Here is a 25,754-nt window from a genome sequence, read left to right on the forward strand (position 1 = left end):
TCCTTAAGTGGATCATATATGTAACAACTGATTGGCTGACTCCATGGACCTATTTACAACCCAATTTAGTCATCATGATTTTATCCTTGGTATGTTAATTCATGGTGCAAGGGAAACAACATCCCTCAAGATTACTCATCATCATGCTCCCTTGGTAGAGGCATAAGGCTACTTGGCTTTCATCTCCAAGAGTCATTGTCCCTACAGAAGGGGGACTTCTATTTGGCATGCCTTGAAGATTCTTTGATGTGTATCATTTATTGATCAACTCTTGTATCGACTCACTTCTTTGATTAGAGGGACATATTACACTTGAATCAAGAGACATCAAGTTGTGGGCCGTTGAATAACATATTGAAACCAAAATTTGACCTTAGAGATAAAGAGTGTGTTTGAATTGTCTTATTTGTGCAAAAGACCCATGAAAAACATTTGTAAAACATACACAATTTCTATGGTTACTATCAAATATTTTTTCTAAAGATTTACTTGTTTGTCTTTCTCAAAGTTGATTTGTCCGTTAAGAGACTGTTTGCTCATAATTTGTCATGTCTGAAAGAGTCTTATCCTTGTTATTTCAAAAATAGTTGTTAGCAAGTCTATTCGCAACAACATTATTCTCATTGGTTCAACTTTACCTTTTTTTAAACTATCCTTGTTATTTTAGAAACAATTGTTAGCAAGCCCATTCACAATAGTTAGATTTTTATGCCACTTTTGATTCAACTATTCTCCTTGATTGAAAACTTTCTTTTTGAGCTCTCAACAAACATTCATCTTCAAACCAAGTTTGTCCTTACCTTTTTCAAAGGATTGTTAGCAAGTCTATTTGCAACAATCCTAGGCCTAGTTTTTTCCACTTTCCTACTTATATCCTAAACCCAAACCACTTTCCCCTTTTTATACAAAACACCATTTTTTTGAGAACTAGTTACTCCCCAAATGATTTATATTTTTTGACCTAAGGTAAAAAGGTATACTTAGTGTAGTCACTAGCTCTAAAGCCCATAGTTGTCATAAATCCCATAGAGTTATCTCATGTCAGGCCAACCCAAGACGAAGTTAAAAAAAAAAGCTAAACTTCTACAAATACCAACTTAAAAAGAAATAGAAATAGAATACAATAACCATACACCCAACCCAAGGATTGCTAAACTAGGCCCAACTAAGAAAGACGGTGCTCATGTTGCACTACAAACTAAGTGGGATTACAAAATTTAGAACTTAACTCTAAGATGCAGTGTCAACCACAACCTGATTGATAACTCTAGTGTTACCTACTTTGATTAGGTCCTTCTTTGTTTACACACACTTATGCCCTTATCTCCTCATAGGCTTAGTCTTTCACATAGCTCCTCGTCCTATTTAAGCATTTGTAGGCTCATCCCCTCCCTTTTTGTCATCAACTTTAGGTTTTCAAAAATCATCCAAATAAGCATCATAAGTCAAAATATCCTTGATTATTTACTCCTAACTTAAGCATTTGGTATCACCTCATTAAGAATTGTTTACCCCAGAAACCTCCACCCATCACACTATCATAGTTATCCTTAAACTAAGCATTTTTTAGGATAAGTTGTCACTCTCGTTTGTGTCCCTCATCACCTTGAGAAAAAGGTTGGGCTACACATGATCACCCTTGTCTTCCAAAAGGTCACAAGGCTACCTTAGGATTGATATTACCATCACGTTTTCAAGTTCACACATAAGGGAAGCATACTTTCTTTTACTTAGCACCATATCATTTAGGTTCCTTAGATATCATTAGGAACATTCCCACACATTCTCCTTTGCATCGTAGAAAGTCCCTCCACCCTAGTCATACCTAGGCAAATCACCTCCTCACATATACTTGTCTCCATCTTTTTTGTACTCCATCCTTAGGGAAGTCATCATTTCATGCCACCTACCACAAGTCTCAGTAAGAATAAATGAAAAAAGAAGGACATGGATCCTAGTCTTAGTAGTAGCATAGCTCAGGCATAGCCATACCCTATAGTCTCCATGGCACCACTAGATCCACCACCACAAATTTTAGAAAAATCAAGTTCTACAATAGATATCAATGCTTTCATGAACCAACCTATACATGTAACCATTTTTAATTCCATCATAGATCAAAATAAGGAGACCATCATGGAAAATATCTTAAGAGATAATGTCGGTGCCTTTGATTTTGGAAGATCACCACCTACCAACATTACAGATCCTATGCATCCTCTATTTGGATGGAAAGAACCATCCATAGGGCCATCTACCCCTCATGATCCCTTATTTTTACCAAGCAATGGGTACTAACCAACACAAACAGAACCGGTAAACCCAAATATCCCTTCAACCCAAGTCAATGCTCCTATTCCACAAAAAAATCAACCCATCATCACTCAACCCTTAGTGCATACCACATCCCAACCCACCACAAGAATACCATCTACATCTGCTTCCACCACCCTTATGTGCATTTCACAACATACTCCTTTTCTACCTAGCAACACTGCATTTTCTCTTCCATCTCAAAACACATCCAATCCATTCACTAGCACCATAAACGTCCAACCTACATCCTAGTACACTATAGGAATGCCTCCATTATTGTCAAATACTTCATCTTCCATCCCACCCAACATCATTATCAATCCATTTGTCACTAGCCAAAGTACTCTTACCTCATTTCCACTAGGACCTTGGAGTTTGGTCTAGCACAAGGGCCTACCATTAGTATTCCCTTTAGCACTACATCCATGTTTTTAACTCAATCACATTCCTCCCTTCCTCCTTAATTCTATTCATTACCACCCATTACCAACAACTTTGCTATACTACCCTTAGGCAATAGCCAAGTCATCTCTCCATCATAATATCCGGTTGTGAACACCCTTCCTCACATTAATTACGTAGCACCCATTAACACTCAGTTGTTTTCTCAAGTAGGAGCACAACCAATATATATTGTGCAAGGTACACACTCTCAAAGCATGGCCCAGGTATTACCCATGCTACCATTATTTTTTCCAAAATCATCACACCAATAGTATGTCTAGGCACTCACGTAGAATTATCTAGTCAGGAAACAACCCCACACCTGTGTCCCCCAACCACAACTCCCCCATCAATAGTCTACCCAGCAGATGTAGCAGTATGCCCAAAATAGATTCCAACAATTAATAGCATCCATCCCAAGAGTTGCACAACCCATATTTCAACCATTACCATATGGCAGCCAAGGTTTTCCATATCAACCTTTGACATCTGCTACATATCTCACTCTAGGGGCACCAAGATTAAGGGCACCCATTATCCTACCTATGAAATATGAATGGGAAAAGATGAAAAATGATCTCAAATCCCTCGGCGATGGGACAAAATCCAAAATTTTCAAATTTAAAAATGATTGTTCATACCCATTTGACAAAACTATTACGATGACACCTTTTCCTAAACACTTTGAAACCCCAAAATTCAATAAATTTAGAGTGAAAAGTGACCCAGTCACACACATCACAGAGTTCTAAATGCACTACCAGGAAGTGGCCTATAATGATGCTTTCCTCATGCAATTTTTTTTCAAAAATCCTAGGGGGCTTGCCCTTGAATGGTTTTTTCATATACCTCAAGGCACCCTTAAGACTTTTGTTGATCTTTCTAAAGCCTTTGTGTCTTAATATGCACATATAGTTGAGACTGAGTTATCTATAGTAGATCTAGTTCATACCAAACAAAAAAGAGGAGAAAGCATTGCAAAATACCTACAATGATGGAAAACTCTCACAACTCAAACCTCATACACCATCTCCAAACATCACCTTGTCAAGATGTTCATTAACAATGCACATCCTAGTCTTTCCAATCACATGGTTATGAGCTATTTACAAACATACAAAGACATTAAGAAAAAAGTGATGGAACTCAAACAAGGGCTCATCAAAGATGGTGCCATCAAATATTACAAAGAAAATACCCAAGATCACAAAAATAAGAACATAGTTACTAATGGCATCAAGACACTCAACATGTTCATGTCATCAGAGCAATGACCAACATACCCACCATATTTTGTTAACAGAAACCTTATCAACAACAACCACAAATGTATCTACAACTACCTATACAAAACAATCGACACAATGTCCAAGTGCCCAGCCATCAAAATTAGACTAACACTATCACAATTTTGGTTGGATCCAAACCATGCATTCAGAGGAAACCTTGTGTATACACCCCATTGACTGAACCCCTTGATGTAATTTTTGAGAAACTAGCCAAGGATAACCTTATTTGACATCCATGGACACAACCTTTAGAACCTAATCAATCTAGGGCATCCTAGTATAAGGATAATGAGTTTTGTAAATTCCATCATGTCAAGGGACATATCAACCTTAAATGCATGCAACTCAAGGACTATGTCCAAGACCTTATTAATCAAAAATAGAGTAGAGTGGGGGCACAAGCCTCACCAAATTCAAGCTATTGATATACCAAAATGCTTTCCCTCCCCACAACACAAATGAGGAAAAGCACCTGTAAACACCCCTATCAATAAAAAACCCAAAAATACTCAAAACAAACAAGGTGACAATGGAGGAAAGTCTCAAAATTATACCTCAGCATACTTGGACTATGGAAACCTCATTGGATGCATATCACAAGTTGAACCTTCTATAAATGTTATAAACATCAAAGGCCTAGAAGCCCAATGTATGGCCACCACTTGAGGAGCTTGACTCAACATAGTTGGCCCATCTATATCTACACCATTGAGACTACCTTCATCAGGACCACCCCCATTAGGACCACAATATAACATCTTGGAACACCTTCAAAATACACCAACTCATATTTCCATTTTAGATCTCTTACGCACAAGCCCACTTTATCAAGAGATCCCCAATAGTACTCTCCATGAGTCACGTGTCCCCACCAACATCAATGCCACCAAGTTCTACAACTTGGTCGGCCACCTATCTTCATCATTTACTCTATCCTTCAAAACTTTTGACATTCCAGAAATCGAACCTAATCATATACTTCCACTTCACATAGTTGTCATTACTTCTAACTTTGCAGTCAAATGGGTCATGATAGATAATGGATCAGCTCTAAATCTATGTACTTTAAAGTTCATCAAAAAATCAAGATACATTGAGGTAGATATCCTCAATGAGGTCATTACTATCAAAGTGTATGACAACTTAGAGCACACCACTGAAGGAACCATCTTGCTACCTCTTAGATTTGGCCTAGCCACTCAAGAAATAGTTTTTCATGTAGTTGAGCTTAACCTTCCATACAAAATCCTCCTTGGTTGACCATGGATTCATGCCATGAAGGTCATTCCATCCACATATCATCAATGCATCAAGTTTTTGCATAATGGCACTAAGATAACCATCCACGCAAATCATGAACCCTTTGCTTACTACAATGTGGTAGAAGCTTCATATACCAACCATTGTCCTAGAATCAAAACTAGTCATACCATGGCTAGTTCCTCTAGCACTTGCCATGATAAAAATACCATTTTAGCCTCCACCCTTTCTAGAGTTAAGATCAACTACCAAGGTTGTGGAGAATATAATATTTTATATGTTTTTTTTGTCAGTGCATTACCACTTGATCCACATACTCAAGGGTGCCTGACATATCAGGGGCCAAAGTCAAATATGACTCCTCAACTCAAAAAACTAGGACCTACTACATTTGTTACCAAAGGTATCCTCAATGGAGCGGAAACAACTCCTGACATTAGTACATGGTTGTATAGAGAACCACCTAAAAAAAGTGAAGAAGTTCTTGGTCACTTCAAACAGAAATACCCATGGTCACATCGCCTTGCTACTGAGAAATGGGATTATCAAATAGGTGGTCTAGGTCATTAGGAGTTAGACATTAGGTAGCATGTGGAAGCATACCAAGAAAAGAAAAAAAAAGGCTTAGGATATGGACTCCCTACAACTAGGGGCACCACAAAAGAAGGCCATGCCTTCATAAACATCCAAAATAGTCCCATTGAGGTTGAAGACATTCTAAGGAAGTAGAAAAGAAATCCTATGATGATATCTTTCTTGATGAAATTATCCTAGGAGCCTCTATGCTCTGCCAATTATCCCTAAATCTCATAGACTTACCAAGAAAAGAAAAAGAAAGGCTTAGGATATGGACTCCCTACAACTAGGGGCACCAAGAAAGAAGGCCATGCCTTCATAAACATCCAAAATAGTCCCATTGAGGTTGAAGACATTCCTAAGGAAGTAGAAAAGAAATCCTATGATGATATCTTCCTTGATGAAATTATCCTAGGAGCCTCTATGCTCTGCCAATTATCCCTAAATCTCATAAACTTACCACTCAGTCACCCTAAACTCATTAATTGGGACCAACCAAGTGTTGTCCATGTTGACAAATTCTCTACGAAGCATGCACTCCTAAGATTCATGGGAGTAGAAACATTGCATAAGTAGTCACCACCACAATCAGCATATTTCTACAAGTTGCATCTAGTAGGTTACTTCGAGGAGGAAATCTCCAGTCACAAAACTGAACTAAAAAATGAAACAAAAAAACAAAAAAGCAAAGAAAAGACATCCTCTGGTGAAAACTCCTCTGGAGCACTATTGAATGACTCAAAAAATGAAAAGAAAATAAAGGACACATCTAATGGTGAAAACCTTTTTGAAGCACCCAAAGATGGAGATTTCATCCTTCCCCAAAGGATCAAAAGCTTACAATATCATCAGTCTTGATGGAAGAAACTAGACTGGTCAATATTAGTCTAACTGATGTACCAAAGATCACATACATTGCAACATCCCTTCCACCCAAATAGGTAGAACTTCTCATCAAAGTCCTTCATGAAAATGTTGGTTTCTTTGCATAGTCCTATCAAGACATGTTAGGGTTCGACCCTAAGTTAGTAGTACACCATTTGCCCATGGATCCAAAGGCTAAACTTGTCAAGAAAACACTACATAAGATGCATCCCAAAGTTGCTTAATTGGTTAAAATAGAACTAGAGAAACTACTGGAGGTGAAGATCATTCACCTGATTGATTATTTAGAATAGATCTCCCACATGGTACCTATCATGAAGCCTTCTGGTGATATTAGGATTTGCACAAACTTTAGAGATCTCAACAAAGCTTGCCCAAAAGATGATGTCTCATTACCAAACATAGACATGATTGTTGATCTCATTGTAGGCCATGAGCTCTTGTCACTCATGGATGGTTTCTTTGGATACAATTAGATTCATATAGAAGAGGTAGATTAGCATAAGATAGCATTTACCACCCCTTGGGGGACATTTTTTTATAACATGATGTCATTTAGATTAAAGAACGCTAGGGAAACTTGTGCAGGAGAACCAACAGTTAATGCAAATCAACACCTCAATATTGAGGTCCATTCGCATTATAAGGAGGTTCATAATATTGTAATGTTTGAGTCTTTTAATTTTATGGGACCATGTCAAGAAAGGGTTTAAATCCCTAAAATTACATTGTAATGTGTCAAAAGAACACATAGTGCGAATGTTTTTGATTAAACATTATAATTGAAAAGCTTACGGTGCAGGCAAATAAGTTAGTTTTATAACTACCTCAGCATATCTTGAAATAGAGAAAAGTGTAACTTAATCAATATAGAAGAAAATGAGTGGGAAAGAAAAGAGTTTAGAAAAGAGAGAGCAAAAGATTGAGTCAAGTGTCAGCTCTCTAGCACTTTTGTAGTTTGCAACAGGTAATGGAAATCTATGTTTTTGTTTATAAAGTTTCAATTTTGCTTAGTTTAATTACACTTTCTCATTTGTTAAGATATTGCATAATGTCGATTCTATTGATTGTATGTTTCTTATTTTTGTGATTTAAAAATTAGTATAAAACTTGATAAGTGGTGGATGATCCTATGTGTTTTAATTGCCAAGAAGAGTTTTTAACAATTTGAAGCCGATATATGTTTGGTGGTTAATGGGGATTGGGTTTAGTTTCCATTGTATTGAAGCCAATATATGTTTGGAAAAGCCTAATACAATGCCTCAAGACATGCTTTATGGAACTCGATATATGGGTATGGAGATTTGATAATGAAGAGGAATAAAGAGTTTTCTTACCCAATTTAATGGAGGTAACCCGATATAATGGAGGCAACCCAAAAGTGCAGCAAGCCTGATGTTTTGATGTTTCTCTATGTGACTGATAATTGAAAAACTAAATTCTTTGAGATGATAATAATGCCTAATATGTTAGTAAGAAAAAGAAGTTGACTATGTTTGGAGAAGATTTTTGACGATAGGTTAATGAGTATTCTTTGTTTTTTTTTTGTTTATTGTTTCCAAGCATGAAAATTTGAGCCCAATGATTATGGGCTTGAATTAAAAAAATGTAATTTTGGAGTGGTTCTAAATTTTTGTTAGCCCAATGCAATTTTAGAGAGGCTTTAAATTCTTGCAGGATGATGAGTTTTACTTCAAGAAAACATCAAATTATATGAAAAGAGGAAAGAGCAAACTTTAGCCCGATTTCTATTTTGAAGAAAGGAAAGTGGATTTGTGAATGGTCAAAATAAATTGCTAATCTATAATGTGTCTTCCATGATAGTATGATTGTTAACCAGTCATTTCTTTTTCTTTATTATTATTCTAATTATGACCCATTTTGGTATTATGAGGTATCTCCAAAATTGTGTTATTGGGTACATATCTTTGAGAAATTACAGATTAAATGTCAGTTTTCTATGTTTTTAGTCGAGCTCAATTTCATTTTAAATTCATTTTACATCAACAACATATCAGCATGCCATGACAGTCATCTTCCATGACCTAATCCATAAAAATCTTAAGGATTATGTTAATGATATTCTAGTCAAATCTCTTAATGCCCTTGATCACTTATCTCATCTCAAGGAAGCATTTCATTGATTGGATAGCTAAGTACTGTCTCATGCTAAACCCCAAGAAATGTGTCTTCGGTATTACATCAGGAAAGCTCATGGGGTTCATTGTATCACAGTCTGGTATTGAGATTGACCCTAAAAACATCAAGGTCATCATGGATATGGCTCCTCCTAAGACACTTAGATAGCTTTTCTCTCTCCAAGGGAAACTACAATCAATTAGAAGATTCATCTCCCATCTCACTAATAAATGTCAACTATTCACACATTTACTCAAAAAGGATCAAAATTTTAGGTGGGACCCTATTTTCCAATGTAGCTTTGAAATGATCAAGTAATACTTGACTAATCCACCTATCTTGGTTCCTCCAGTTGTAGGATGCCCACTCATATCATACATCACAGCTACCCCAACAACACTAGGTGCTCTTCTAGCACAATTTGATGATGAAGGAAAGGAGAGGGCTATTTACTACATCAATTGTACTCTAGTCAAGTATGAGTTTAACTACACACCAATGGAAAAGGCATCCTTAGCTATGGTCTTTGCCACTCAGAATCTCTATCATTATATGTTAAGCCACACTATGCAACTAATATCCAAGATTGATCCATTAAATATATGTTGTCATGTACAGTACTCACAAGGTGACTGGCTAAATGGGTCATGCTTCTTAACGAATTTGACATCCAATATCTCGATAGAAAGGCCATCAAAGGTCAAGCTATAGTAGATCTCTTGGTCAATGCACTTTTGGTTGTAGATCACCCTCTCATTATGGAGTTCCTCAATAAACACCTCTTCTTGATTGAGATACAACCCTCCTAGAAGTTATACTTTTATGGATCTTACACATCCCATGGCTCTAGAGCTGGCATACTCTTGGCCACCCCTCAAGGTGATTAAATTCCTAAATATTTTAAATTGTAGTTCAAGTGTACCAACAACATCTCAGAGTATGAGGCCCTTATTGCACAGCTCAAAATAGCAATTGAATGAAACAACATAGAGCTACAGGTCTTCAAAGATTCACAACTTATTATCAAGTAGATTTTGGATGAATATTAGACCAAAGATGATAAGCTTCAGCCTTACAAAGAATTGATAGATCAGTTAAAGAAACATTTTAGTCATATTCAATCCACACAGATACCTAGATTGTAAAACAAGGTTGCAGATGACATGGCTACTATTGGTTCAGTTTTGGAGATCCCTTGAGAGACTACACAGTATGAATTCTTAGTTGAGAAGCTACACAAGCCTACATACAAGAATGATGAATCAACATGGGTATGCATCTTGGTTGGTCCCCAATCCCCATGGTACCACAAAATTCACACTTACCTACTAAATGGTATCATATCTCCCCATCTCACATGAACCCAATGCTAGAACCTTATTCGCAAAGCATCCCGTTAAACTATAATAGCTCAAACCCTATATCATCATGGATATCTTGAAACTCTCTCTCAATGTTTAGACCAAAATGAGGCTGCAATGGCTCTCAAAGAGGTACATGCCAAACTTTATGGTGCTCACACGAGTGGAATAGTTCTAGCTAAGAAAATACTTTGAGTTGGATATTATTGGCCTACTCTAGAGCATGATGCATGCAACTTTGTAAAATGGTGTCTACCCTATGAACAACATGCTAATCTAATCTAAGCCCTTGCTCAAGATCTTCAACCTATTGCACTGCCATGGTCATTTTCCTATTTTGGATTTGACCTTGGTGTTATAGCACCTCTCTCTTCAGAAGGACACAAGCGGATAATCACTACCACTGATTATTTCACTAAGTAGGTAGAAGTAGTCCCACTTATCACCACCATGAGAGTTAAAGTGTCCAAGTTTATCCTCTATCATATCATATGTCACCTCATCATTCCAGCTACCATTTTTACTAACCATGGAGATAACTTTGAAAACCTCAATATGGAATAATTATGCACTTCTCTTCATATCCATCACCATTTTTCTAGCCCATACTTCCCACAAGGTAAAGGTCATGTGGAGGAAACTAATAAATCCCTACTCAAAATCCTAAAGAAATTTGTTAATGATTTTTTCTGTGATTGGCATTTGCAAATCAACACTGCCATATGGGCCTATTGCACCTCATTATATACATCCATAGGAACAACTCCATACTCCTTGGTCCATGGTGTTGAAGTAGTATTACTATTGAGGTCAAACTCTCATCCCTGAGCATTTCTTTTCAAGGCCAAATAACAAATGAGAACTACATAGTAGCTAGACTCACCTAGCTAAATCTACTTGATGAAAAAAGGAAATGGGCCTATGACCATGTCATGGTCAATCAGAATCACCTAAAGTACAACTTCAACATGAAGGTCCATCCACACCACTTTTAGGAAGGAGACATGGTTCTCAAAGAAAACATGAAGGTCCAAGCCGACTGAGAAAAGAAAGGCAAGTTTGAGCCGACATGGCTTGGTCCTTACATGATCATGACATCTTTTGGCTCAAGGGCCTATCAGCTATCCACACTTGAAGGTGAAGTCTTGAATGATCCCACCAATATTGTTCACCTTAAGAAATTCTATGCCTTAGATCCTCAGTGTATCTTGCTACCCCAGAGGGAAAAAGAGAAAAGGAAAAAATGGTAATGTAAAATAAGCATCCAATGGTGAAAGCTTGGCAATTCAAATGCCTTGGATAGGTACCCTGGTGAAAATCTAGCAAATAGATGCCATGCATACTTAGCCTATTCATTATCTATCAATGACCTGCATCTCCCCCATCACCCCTTTGCACCTCATCACCGATCTTCCCATTTTCCAAAGGTGTTCCAAGAGTTTCATCCCTGCACTCCCACAACTCATGACATATTCCCATCCCTTGGCTTGGAAAACCTATCTAGGTCATGTATTCTATTGTGGTTTGCACATCTATCCTCCCCCTATACCTTATCACATGTATCATATACATTGTATCTTATCCTTTGTTTCATGCCCATGTATCATGCCCTTGTAACAATAATAGTATTATATGTATCATACCCTTGTAATAATAATAGTACTATATGATGCTACCTCCTCATCCTGAAATTTTCCCCATCATATGCAAACCCACTACCCTATTTTACCATAGTTCTTGAGTCATCTGCATGTTGTATAGTCCCACTTGTTATTTTTCAAAATTCTATAGCAAAATCCCACATCACCACTCAGTTGTCTATAGAGATTTATAGTTACCAATTGTGTCATTGTCCCAAATACTATCGCTAGATTCTTACAGGATGCGTCCTTCCTCATAACTAACAATGGCCTATCAGTATCCAATTATACCGATCTCTTTGGAAAAAGGTTACTTCCTCATGGATTCATTATTTCTTCTAATATTGGGGATTTTTTTTGTATTTTTCTTTAAATGGATCTTTTTGAAGTGATTTAGTTGTTCCCTCCTCACAGTTGCCATGATCTTTTATATCATGGTGCACATTGACTGGGGCAATTTGAAAGCAAGGTTTTGATCAAGGTCTTTTTCTACTTGTGAGTCAGTCAGAAATGACCCTTACATATTCCAAACATGTTATCATTTATGATCACATGATGTAGTTGGGAAATATTGTTTGCTTGTGGATCACCTAGCTCTCCTCCCCAATTCCATCTCCCTAAGTCTCATACAAATGTTGTGTTTAAATTTTGTGCATATTGTTTCTGCCACCGGACCAAGGTTATGATCAATCAATGATATGTTTCACCATCCTCCTACACACCACATATGTTTCCCTATCACTCTACTTACCTTTCATATCGTTACAACTCATTGTCCCTGCATTCTCTTAATCTCTTCTCCTATTTTCATTCATCATTTTCCTCATCTTAAATTCTTTATGTCACTCATCCTGATCTTTATGATACATTTTTTTGGGTCCTCCTTGCACTATCACAGCTTTAGATCCCTTCATTATCAAAATCTCTCAATTCACTTTACTTATCCTAAACATTAAGTTCATCTTCATTATCATAAACTTACAAATCATAAATGCTAGGCTAAGGTTTCACTATCATAGTTTGCATTCATTATCATAGTTTATGTTCATTTATCATATTCACCATCATAGATTGAGATCATTTATCATATTCACCATTATAGATTGAGTTCTTTTATCATATTCACCATCATAGATTGAGTTCTTTTATCATATTCACCATTATATATTGAGTTCTTTTATCATATTCACCATCATAGATTGAGTTCTTTTATCATATTCACCATCATAGATTGAGTTCTTTAATCATATTCACCATCATAGAGTATGTTCATTTATCATATCCATCATCATAACTTTAAGTTTATTTATCATGTGTTATGATCATAGATTATATTGATTTATGATATCCATCATAATAGACTTAAGCTCATTTATCATATTTTATCATCATAGTTGGAATTCATTTAATCATGTGCCATCATCATGTTCTTCAATTCATTTTCTTATTTTTTTTCCATCATAGTTTGAAGTTCATTTTATCATATTTTGCCATCATAGTTTGAATTCATCTTATCATGTTTCCCCATCATATTTTGAGTTCATTTATCACTTTTTATCATCATAGTTGGAGTTCATTTTAAATCATGTTTCATCATCATAATCTTAAGTTCACTTTATCATATTTTTTCATCATTTGTGTTCCTTTTATCAAATTCATTATCATAGTTTGTGTTCCTTTTATCATATTCATAATCATAGCTTACATTCCTTTTATCATATTCATTATCATAGTTTGCATCCATTTTATCACATTTTATCATCATGGATTTACACTCATTTCTTGTATTTCATCATCCTAGTTTACATTTTATTCTTTTTTCATTACCCTCATTTTAAAAAGTCCATTCAATTTATCTTTCTCATCCTAAAAATTGAAACACGTTACATCTATCATCATATCTTAGGTTCATTTCCCATTATTTTTAGCTATTATAAACATCATCATAACAAAATTTTCCAAATCTCATCATAAAGAACATCACATCCTACATCACAACATGTCAGTAAAACCATATATCTCATAAACATCACATCTTGCATAAAACCATATCAATTTCTCTTCTATATCTAACCATATGCCTCTCATACAAACATACATGTAATTAATAAATTTTGACATGGTAAATCCATACATCCATATCCCACCCAAAACAAGGATTAGATCTATATATCACACCCACAAAGAATAAAGAATAAATCACTCATCCCTACAAAAATAACAAAGTCCATCATAGTCCAAATATCTAGTATCCATATAGTACAAAGGTCCATATCAATACATCAATTCTGTGCCCAAAAAAATACATCCATAAATACTATATAAAATATAGCATATCACTGATCCAATTCATCCATCACCTCCTCGTCATGAGACTCATAAGTGCCTTATCTACATCCAGCACTACTATTGGTGGAGGTGGTAGCATCATCTATCCTCCTCAAGTACTTGAACTCTTCACTTCATCCCTCCTCCCACTAACCCCCCTATCTTGTTGTTGGCTCTGCCCTATCCTGTGGCTCTACCTTGTGAACGAAGACCCACCAATCCTCTATGAGCCCATTGTGCTTCATCCACTCTCTCCCCCTCCCTACATGCATGTATGGGTCCCAGTTGTACCTAACTGTGTCATCCATATATATTTTCTTAGCTGACACCACCACATGATATCTCCTACAATAGAATCCTATTCTCACCCTCAGATCCTCCACCTCCCCTCACAACCTCCTCAACTCCTTCAATCCTCCACCTATAGCCACCTGTGCCCTTAGGGTCACCACCTCCAACACCAATCTATCCCTCCCCTCCTGGATAGTGTCCATCCTTGCCTGCAACATCTATCTCTCTAATTTCACCACCTCAAATCTCCCCTCCAAGTGTCTTCCCTCCACTTGTAGTGTTCCCAACTCTATCCCTACTCTATCCACCTATCCTTGCACCACATCACACTCATTTCTAAATTGATCTCACTCTATCCTAAGCTGATCCCTCCCCTATTGTGTATCCTGCAGTAGTTGTCTCATCACCTCGTGTGTCTACTATAGGGACACATACCTGCTAGCCAGTCCATCATCCCCTCTTCATTATGATGAGCCACCCACACCTCCCCCCCATCCACCTCCCCCTCCACCTACTGGCCCTTGTGGCCCCTATCCACCCTCCTCCTATAGTCTCCTCTCCATTGTTGGCCTATCCTCTCCCCTCTTAAGTTGTGGCCTCACCTCCTCATGTCTCCCCTCCCTCATAACCCTCCATCTCTACCTTAGTAGCACCTCCGCCTATACTGTCACTACTGCCCACTATTATGATCCCCTAGCAAAATACCTCCCCTACCTCACTACTTGAGAAATCTCTCTTGCCACCATTGTTTCTCTCATAACCTGAGCCTGGCCCACTAGCCTAGGGCACTCAAAACCATCTTGGTACTGTTGTGTTGAGCCCACATCTACAACACCCCCAAATCAATCCCACTCCTATGGCTCTAGGTCTTAAAATTCCTATAATAATCCCTCCCTCTATAGTGCAAGCCCAAACATAGTGATTGGCTCTTGTGTCATGCGCTGATACTAGTTTAACTCCCCTAGGGCAACCTGTCACTATCCAAACTATAGCAAGGCCCTATCTGGCCGATACTACTCTACAATGTACTCCCACTGCCCAAAAATAAAATAGGGTGAAATAGTATATGGAAAATGTTTCCTCTCCTCCGCCCATGGCCTAAGACCCATATATGGCCTCCATGTCACAACTTAGATCTCATCTATCTAGACTCACCAGTAGTCCACCTCCTCTATATGATGGTACATAAGTGGATCACCCCAACTATACACAACTAGCTCCTTTGCCTATCTCTCCCTCTACCCAATCAGCCTAAATGCCACAATATGCTCTTAGGCCCATACATGTAACAATGTAGGGAACCCCACACTCCTTGGTGCTCTGCACCCTGATATACTATCTGATGAAGATCATGATATAACTTCACAAGCATTAGTGAACCCCATGTTGCAGAGACTTTGGCATCCATAATCCACATAATAGTTGGCACCAATGCAAAAGTAACTCCTGTACCACTTGTATCTAGGGTAATATAGCCTAAAACTAGCTCGCATACATAGAAATAGATCCTCCTCTTCGTGGCTACTCAATCTAAGTGCTCATTTAAAGGAAACTAGCCACTACAAATATGATACTATACTCCTGACCCCACTAATCATCATACCACCACCTCTCCTATCATATCCCTTATCGTCATCACTGGTGTCCCCAACACAAGTAACTTAAAGATCCTATAGATATCTTTTAAGGTCACTATCATCTCCCCTGTTGGCACATGGAAGGTTTCAGTCTCACTATGTCATTGCTCACATAGGGTTGTCACCATCACCATATATGTCCATGTATTTAGTAATATTGCCACATACCCTAGGATGATACCATCAATCCTAGCCCATTTTATAGGCATAAACTATTCTCTAGAATGTAGTATAGTTGCTCGTTGCTCCTATAACACTAGTACGTCTAATAACCACTGTATAAACATCAACAACATGTTAGTTTTTATTTTCTACATATTCTAACCCTAATTCAAAATCTCACCCCCTCCCACAACCAAGTCCCTTTTCTTCCTGCATAATTTTGCACTTTAACCTTTCTTGGCATTCATGTCAGCACATTCCCTAAACAATAGCCACCCACACTCACATCATTCCATTTTAACACAGGATCACTCTTTGACTTTTGACTCCCCCAAAAACTTGATCTAGCATTCCTATTATCTCAGATGCACCCCTGCATTCCCTCAACCATAGCTTACCATGGGAATGCAACCCACCCATTATCCCTACCAGTCAAACCTTTTCTCATTCTCACATTGACCTTTTCGTATAACACTACCCTTAACCACAATCTCATGATCCCACAACCAAGAATATGTTTCCACTGGTGAGCTCACTACCCAACAACATGTTGTTGATAGATTCATGTTCTTGCACAACCTTCCTACCCAATTTGCAATCTCACAAAAACTATTTCCAACAACTATTTTTAACCCTGCCCTCTAACTGATTTTACGAGATCACAGTCATGTTGATTCCTATAGTGATCCTATTGGACCCATGCCCACAGGAATACATTTTCTAAATTATGGGAATGCTATAAAAATAAATTCATAAAGGACAAAGCAAGGTTTTTTGACCCTATCGATTGGTCCGGTGTCTGTTACACTTGTACTCATCATACCACATCCACCCAATGCTCCAATCATTTTTGTGCAGCTTCAAATAGCAATATGTTGACATCATTATAAGAGCTAATGACTCTTTCTACCCCTCTTAGCTCCCCTTATAGACCTTGGGTAATGCCCTTCTTCCCTTTCTGCCTCCTCCCACACCCATCATTGCCTCTCACCCTATTATTTTTAACATTTTATTGCCATTTTTATTCTCCTCTTGCCCTTTGATGTCCCCCTACTCCCACCACTTCATTTTAATCTTTTTAATAAGTTGTTGAGATTCATTCTCTCTCCCTACCACCTTCTTGAGGGGGCATCACACGATATAGTCTATCTTATTCTTTTCAAAATTGAGGCAACCATTTTGCTTTAAAAAGAAGTCTTCTTCATGTCATTTATATTCAAACTTCTTTGAAATGGTGTTGCCCCAACACTATATCAAAGAGAGGCAAAATGTAGACACCTAAATCTGATTAAACCATTAGGTAATCTTATTTAGTCATCTTCTAGGACATTATTGATTAAATATTTATTAGTTAAATCAATTAATCATCATCCTCTGGTTAATTAATTAATTTAATTAACTATAGTCCAATTGATAAAATCAAATGATAACCCAAGATCAATTTATCAAATTAAATCCCTATTCCTCTATTAAATTAAATAAATATCCAAATCTATTTAATTTAATCCCAAATCCATTTTATTAAATAAAACATTTAATAAATCATTCTAAATCCCGTAAACCATCCCTAAAAACTATCTTTACCCCTAATCCAACCCATTCGCCCATACTAACATCACTTAGCCTCCTAACTAATCCATCCCATCAAAGCTAAACCACTTATCCCCTAACCCCCTTTCTAAGCTAAGCCTAATCCCCATCCTAAACATGTGCACAACTTTAAGCAAGGGTTATGACTTGCTAACCCAAGCCAAAGTCAATAGTCTCCCTTGTCCTCTTTCATCCCTATCCAAGAGAATTAATGGCTCTTACATGTAATTAATTCCTCTTACATCACTCTTACACACTCTTCCTCCCTCATTACTCCCTTTGACCATCCATTTTATCCCATCCCCTCACACTCATCCTTCTTGTGATAAGTGTCACTCCCTAATTGGCTACAAACAAGCACAATCCATGTTCTCCCCTTTCAAAGCATCCTATCCCTCCCTCACCATTCTTCCATCCTTACATCCTAACCCTCCATCTCACTACCCCTTGGCTTATAAATAAAACCTTTCTCTCTCACAATCTATATCATCCACCAATGCAAACTCATAATGTTCCAATGCCCATTGTAGCACAACTATTTGACACCATTACCATTTTAAAATCCACTCACACCATCCATTTTTGAAATCTTCACTCATCCCCTCGCATGATAAAAACCCCACCACTTGAAGCTTGAGCACAACTGATCATACAACTCCTATCTATCTAAACACACCAAAGTCATCACAGGGCACACTTGAGGACCTTACCATTTTTGGTCTACTTTCCTCCATGATGTTTTCCTCTCTATCCTATCATAAGTGTTTCTTTAATTTAGTTTTCTGAATGTTGAATTTAGTCTTAATGTTCTTAACACACTAGGTTTTTATCATTACACAAACAAGAAGTAAGATAAGAGAATGTACTTGTTTAATAGCTAATTTTGAACCTAGAACAATAAAATTTGCATTGGATGATCAATTTTGGGTTAACATTATGAATGAGGCGATTGATCAAATTGAGAAGAACAATACTTGGATAGCAGTACTGAGACCTATTGACAAAAATGTGATTGGAACCAAGTGGATATTCAAAAATAAGTTGAATGAGAATGGAGAAGTGATAAGAAATAAGGGAAGATTGGTTTGTAAGGGATATGCACAAGAAGAAGGAATTGATTATGGTGAAACTTTTTCACCTATGAAAATATTGGAAGGAGTAAGAACACTATTAGCTTATGCTACATACAAGAAGTTTAAATTTTATCAATTGGATGTAAAAGATGCATTTTTGAATGGAATACTTGAAGAGGAAGTCTATACTAAACAACCTAACTGATTCATTGAACCTGAAAATAAGAACATAGTCTACAAGTTGAATAAAGCATCGTATGGACTAAAGCAAGCCCTAAGAGCATGGTATGAAAGATTACACTCTTATTTAATTTAGATTGGATTTTCTAGCATAAGTGAAAATAATAATCTATATTTGAAGAATGAATCTGAAGATATGGTCTTGATTGCTAAAATATTTGTTGATGACATAATATTTGGTGGAAATGCTATGTTGAGTAAGACATTTGTTGAACAAATGGGTACTAAAGTTGAAATCTCAATGTTTGGAGAGATAAAAACTTTCATTGGTTTGAAAGTTCATCAAATAATGAAAGGTATCTATATAACTTGATCTACATATGTGAATGAAATATTGAAGACATTTGGGATGGATGAGTCTAAACTAGTAAGTGCATCTATGGTGACTAGAGTGAAATTATCAAAAGAAGACACTACTGATGAGGTTGATCAAACACTATACATATCAATTATTGGAAAGCTACAATATGTTGTACATAATAGACTAGATATTGGCCTACTTGTTGGAATCATTGTGAGGTTTTTATCTAATCCAAGGGAAACTACATGACTATAGTAAAAAGGATATTATGATATCTTAAGGAAAGTGAAGATTATGGGCTATGGTATAAACAAGATGATGACTTTAATCTGAAAGTCTACATAGATGTTGCTTGGGCTGGTAATTTTGATGACAAAAAAAATACACGAGCAGTCAATCTTTCTTTCTATGAGAAAGATTGATTACATGGATACGAAAGAAACAAAGTTGTATTTCACAATCTACAATTGAAGTTGAATATGTTGTGGCTACAATTAATTGTTCAAATATTGTATGGATCAAACAATTGTTGGAAGGAATGCAAGAAGAGGTAACCGAGCCCATTACTATTTACTCTAATAATACAAGTGTCATAAATATTTTACAAAATCTAGTGATCCATGCAAAAATAAAGTACATATCAATCAAGTATCATTTTTTAAGGGAGCAAGGACAAGAGAAGCAAATGATGCTTGAATATGTGAAGTCTAAGGAACAAATTGTTTATATATTCACAAAGCCACTACCTAAGGATACTTTTGAGTATCTAAGAGGTAAACTAGGGGCCATGCCCCTATCCAAAATTCACTAGGAGATATTGTATGATGATTGGTTCATGGATAAATTATAATAAATTTATGGAGTTGATGCAGAAGTGTTCATGCTTGAGGAGCATTAATGATGTTGTGAAGTTGACTATAATGAAACTAATGACATATGTACATGCAAGGTGCAAGGATAACTACAAGGTTTTATAAGTTTCATGTTGAAATTTATAATGAATTTTAGTATTTTTGTCAAAGAGGGATAATATTTTGAATGGGAGAATATATTGAATGGTAAGAGAAATGTATGTCAAAGGGGAAGAAGAGTTCTTAAATGGGATGATAAAGGGGGAGAATATACCCAAAGAGGATAATTATGAGAATAGGAAAAGGAAGAGAGATTACTCAAAGGGGGGCTACTATAGAGATGGAGATGAGAAAGAAGATTGGACCTAAAATAAGAGATCACAACCAAAGAGGGAGAAATGTTGAAGGTGTTGAATATTGTTGTTGCTAAAGATACAAATCAAGTACAAATTTAAAGAACCATAATTGCAAAGTTGTATCATTGTCAAGGCATACATTTGATTATCTTATGTAATGTTTTGTAATATAAAATCTTATGTTATGTATTGCCATCAATGCCAAAAGGGGGGATTATTAGCCCCAACTGATAATGTCATTGATAGTGGAAGATTGTTAGGTGATGATGCTATGAATGTTTGTAAAATAGTCATATAAGTTGTTATATTTTCATTGATGTCAAAGTCTTAGTTGGCACTCATTTAAGTACCAGATCATTAGATTGATGAAGAGGATTTGACGAAAGTATGATAAAGATAAAAGTGATATGTAAGGTATTCAATGGGTACTTAAATGAGCTGGAAAATGATAATGTATTATTGGTTTGATATTTTACAAGCATTTTTTTTTTGCAATAAACTAAAGAATACGAGGTTAATCAAGTAACAAGGTTAATGAAGGGAAATTGTATTCACTGAGTGACTACAGCGTTACCCGATGATTGGAAAGGAAGGAAACACAATATTGCCCAAGTGAGTTAGAATAAACTAAGTGTTATGTTTTCTAAATAAATGTTATGTTTACTAAGTGATAGTTTGATGAAAAAGTTTGGAAAATTGGAATCTGAGGCTAACTTTTGATGAAAATTTGGAAATTTCAAGAAGGTCTAAGGCACGAGTCAAGCAAGATCTACGACTAAGAAAATTCAAGAAGGGTCTAATGAAGAAGATTGAATGAAGATAAGCATGGACACAAAGTTCTATTCTAGTTATATTTTTTAAGTGGCAAAAGATGGAAGGATCTGGAAGCATTGAGAAAACTATTTGAGGAGATATTGGAGACATTTTTAGGTTGTTGGTTCAAAGTTGATGTTACAGTTGATCAAGAGTTGATGATGTTGATAAAGATCTAGTTGAAGCTTGATGAGAATTGTGAAGTTGTTGAAGGAAAAAGAGTAAAGAGTTAAGCCAAGTGAACATGAAAAAGAAGAGAAAAAATAAGTAGCCTAATTGATAAAAGAGATAATCAACCACGTGAGCAAAAGTTAGAGAAATAGAAAGGACAAATATCTGAACAAGAAAAGGTGGTTTCTATTATTAACAAATCACTTTATACTATTAATATTTAACCATTATAGTAGAAAATCTTGGAAGTACTGAGTGGACCTAACAAGTCTATAAATTTTTATATGGTAACATTGATTAGTGGTATTTAGAAGGCCTTTAAATTAGACCACTTTGTTTAGTGGAGGACATGGAATGATAAGGTCTAAATGATCTTTTGGTGAAATCCTCTGGTAAGGTCACATTAACAATGTGTATGCAACCTTTAACAAGGTTGGATCCTAGTACATCTCACTATAGAAGAGCAAAAAATTTTGGGTTGTCGATCCCAAGTGGTTTTTTCCCTCACAGGGTTTAGACATTAAAATCATGGTGTTAATTGTGTGAATGTTATTTGTGTCGTATGTTGTTTTACATGTTTTTATAGTTTATTTCAACTCAATAATAACTAGAATTTTAGTGTTAGTTGGTAATGCAAGGAACAATTCGTTAACAATTTGGAATGAAGTGATTGAATGTGTAAAGTATTAATTGGATGTTTACACCAAGTGATTGAAGTTAATGTTTATAATATTAAGTTTGTATTAAAATGTTTGAAAGGGACTATATGATAACTAGATATAGTTGATTCACCCCCCTCCCCCCCCAAAAAAAAATTTATCTAACAAAGGGGTGCCTTATTAAGAGCTACAAATACTTCTTTTGGAAGTGCATTCTGTTAAGAATGCCTGCAACTTGTTAAGGATATAAATTCTTTGTTAAGGCTACCTAGTTAGAGGATTTACAAGTGTCCTTATGAGAGACACCTTGTTAGAATATTTTATAATAATATTTCTAATGAGGATTGCCCTATTAGGAGCTTACATGTAGATGCAATAGTAAGAAAGAATATTAAGTGTTTGACCTGGATGTGTCACTAGTTTGTCATGTAGATCTCTACTATGTTTCCTCTGAAGATGCACTGATCTTGTTGCTTACTTGGTGAGTGCTCTTTTCATGCCTCTTCCTTAGTTGCCTATGATAGTTCAATTCTATTCTCTTCTCTCTCTACTACACTTGCTTCAACTGAGTTTTTCTATCTCCTTTTTATTCTCAGTTCCTTTTTTGTAGTGCTCTTTTTTGTTCAACTTTTTTTCTACTTTTGATACATGTTGTACATATCTCCCAATCAATGTCAGGGCACATTTTCAAATACTCAAATTATCCCTCTCATTATTAAATTCAAAATTTGAATTCCAGGCTTTCTCCATTCACAAAGGACCCAGGAATCCTACACCTAGGGTCTAGGTTGGTAGTGTTGTCAATCTTTTTGTGAGCCAATGGTGGCATTTCATCCTTGTTTAGTTGTGTTGTTTATATTTTTATCTTTTGTCACATCATTGGTGACTCATGAAGTTGATGAATTGGATTAGATGTAATCCATATCTAATTTATTATGCTAATGTGAGTGTGTTAGTGTTTTCTTGACCTATAACTCTAGACTTATTTCTTATGTTGCTTCCTCTGACCGGTTGTCACATATTTTGCCAAATAGATGTTCTTGGCCATCAATGACAATACTCAAAACTTATCTTAGTCTTTCTATTGAATATGCATGTGAGGTCAACATATATTTTAAATTCAAACAATTGCAACCTCCACTACCAAAGCGAGAATTCATGCATTTTCAAACAGATGCCATAACTTTGATGGAATGGTCTAGATCCAAAGAGAGTCAGAGTAAAATAAATAAAAATAAAACACCTAACCTCTCAAATTGATCAAAGGAACCTTTAACCACTTCTATCATTTATTTAATTGACATTTTGATATTATTTGATCATTTAAACATAGATATTTAGCATCTTTTCAAACTGATGCCATATAGCAAATTGCCTCATCTCCAGCCTTAGAAATTGACAAAAGTGCATAACTATTGCCTGAAACTTGGTACATATGTTCTTTGATCCACATAATCCCACCCTATAAATTTTAAGCTCAGGATGATGATCTAACTGCATTTGGCAAGTTGTCAAAGTTGACTTCCAGGATTTGCAAAACTTGGCAACTTGGTAAAATAGTGATTTTTGTATATGGAATGGCTTATGAAAAGTGCTCAAATGAATTCATCAAGATCCAAAATTTGGGATGCTTAGAGTATTTTCAATATAGAATATAGTTTTATGATTCATTTAAGCTCATCTATCACAGGTTCCAAGATATGACCACACAAACTAGCCTCCTAATCATTCTATGAAACTGATCTGCATCAACATGTTAGAAATTGCATTTGGAATTGTGTTTGAAAATTAACCAAACATATTCATCATAAGCTCAAACTTGAAACATAGAATGTCTTTTACCCTTATAATGCAATAGTGAAATAACTTGTATTATAGGGTTAACCAAGTGTAGACGCTTAAAATCGTCCCAAACACTATATTAATTTATTTAATATTTCCTTTGACATTATAATTAATTATTTGTTTATTAATTATATTTCTCATATTCTTCTATTTATTTAATTAAATTTATTTAATTAAATAGGTGCATTTCCCAAATGTATTTAAATTTAATTTAAATACATCGCATCTAATGTATTAAATTTATTTAATGCATGGTGGTCCATAAAATCCCCTTTAAATAAATTCTAATTTATTTAAGTCCCTCCATTTTATTAAAATCTTTAATCCTATGATTAAGTTAAATCCTATTTAATTTAATCTTAATCCCATCCTAAAACCTATTCTACACCCATCACTCTCATCCTTCTAAGACTACCCATTAATTAATCCCACTTAATTAATCCTAAACATCTTTCTAAATGCATTTTAGTCCCTAAGTGTTTGCTCACACGTATGAGCAACTCAAGATCCAAGAAAGCTTCCATTTTATTATTTTATTCAAAGTCTCTTACAACTCTTACACACTTATCCCCCTTTCCTTTCTCCAAGGTTGCTCACACATGTGTGAGCAAACCTTGAGTCATCTCTTACACCAAAAAGGCTTATGTTGACCTTTGCATGGCTTGTCTCCTTAGCCCATGTGTCTCCCTTATGACACCTATGTGGATGCCACATAGATGCCACCTCCCCAAGGCCTCTCTCAAGCCTATAAATAGATCCCTTGTCTCAAGCATTCCTCATCTCCCTCATTTGCATTGTCATCATGCTAGTATAGTATTAGAGTTTTCTTAGAGATTTGCATGCTTATTACTAACCCTTTGGTAGATGTTAGATTTCTTGCATTTATGATTGCATATTTCATGATAGGTTATTATTGTTAGTTCATGTCATTTCCATATTCACATCTTTAGATTCCTTTAAGGTTGGCTTACTCATAGCCATTTCTTGAAGGTATTCTACACTCATCTTAGTTTAGATTCATATTTCATATTGAATTTTCATTTCAATCACTTCGAGATTCATCATAGTTGTGTTTGGGGAGAGAACATCCACATCCCTCATTCTTGAGCACACCAACAAGGCCTCTTATGGGCACCTTTTTTGAGTTGCTTTGTTGCATGAGGATTCTAGTTTTTCAGTTGCATAGTTTTAAAACTCAAGTCTAACATTAGTTGTATTTTGGTTTGGTTTGGATCTTTGATATGCACATGTAAAACTAACATTTACTTAAATTTATGCATGCTCCCAAAAGGTTAGGGTTTCTTGCATACATTTTGGCATGCCCAATGGGACCCATGTCCCTCTTCCACTCCAAAAATTAAGTCCAAAACTCAAATTTTATTGTAAAAATCGTGCACTGTCATCTTTGTTATGATGCATTGTCATCTGCAAAAATGTTTCATCATCTCTACAGATCAGTGTCTCCATTGTTTGGTGTCTCTTCTTGTGGCATCTTTTCAAAACTATTTTATACTAAAAACTAAACAC

This window comes from Cupressus sempervirens, chromosome 8, assembly GCF_028749045.1.
Source record: "Cupressus sempervirens isolate cs-2001-9-10 chromosome 8, ASM2874904v1, whole genome shotgun sequence".
Classification (NCBI taxonomy): domain Eukaryota; kingdom Viridiplantae; phylum Streptophyta; class Pinopsida; order Cupressales; family Cupressaceae; genus Cupressus; species Cupressus sempervirens.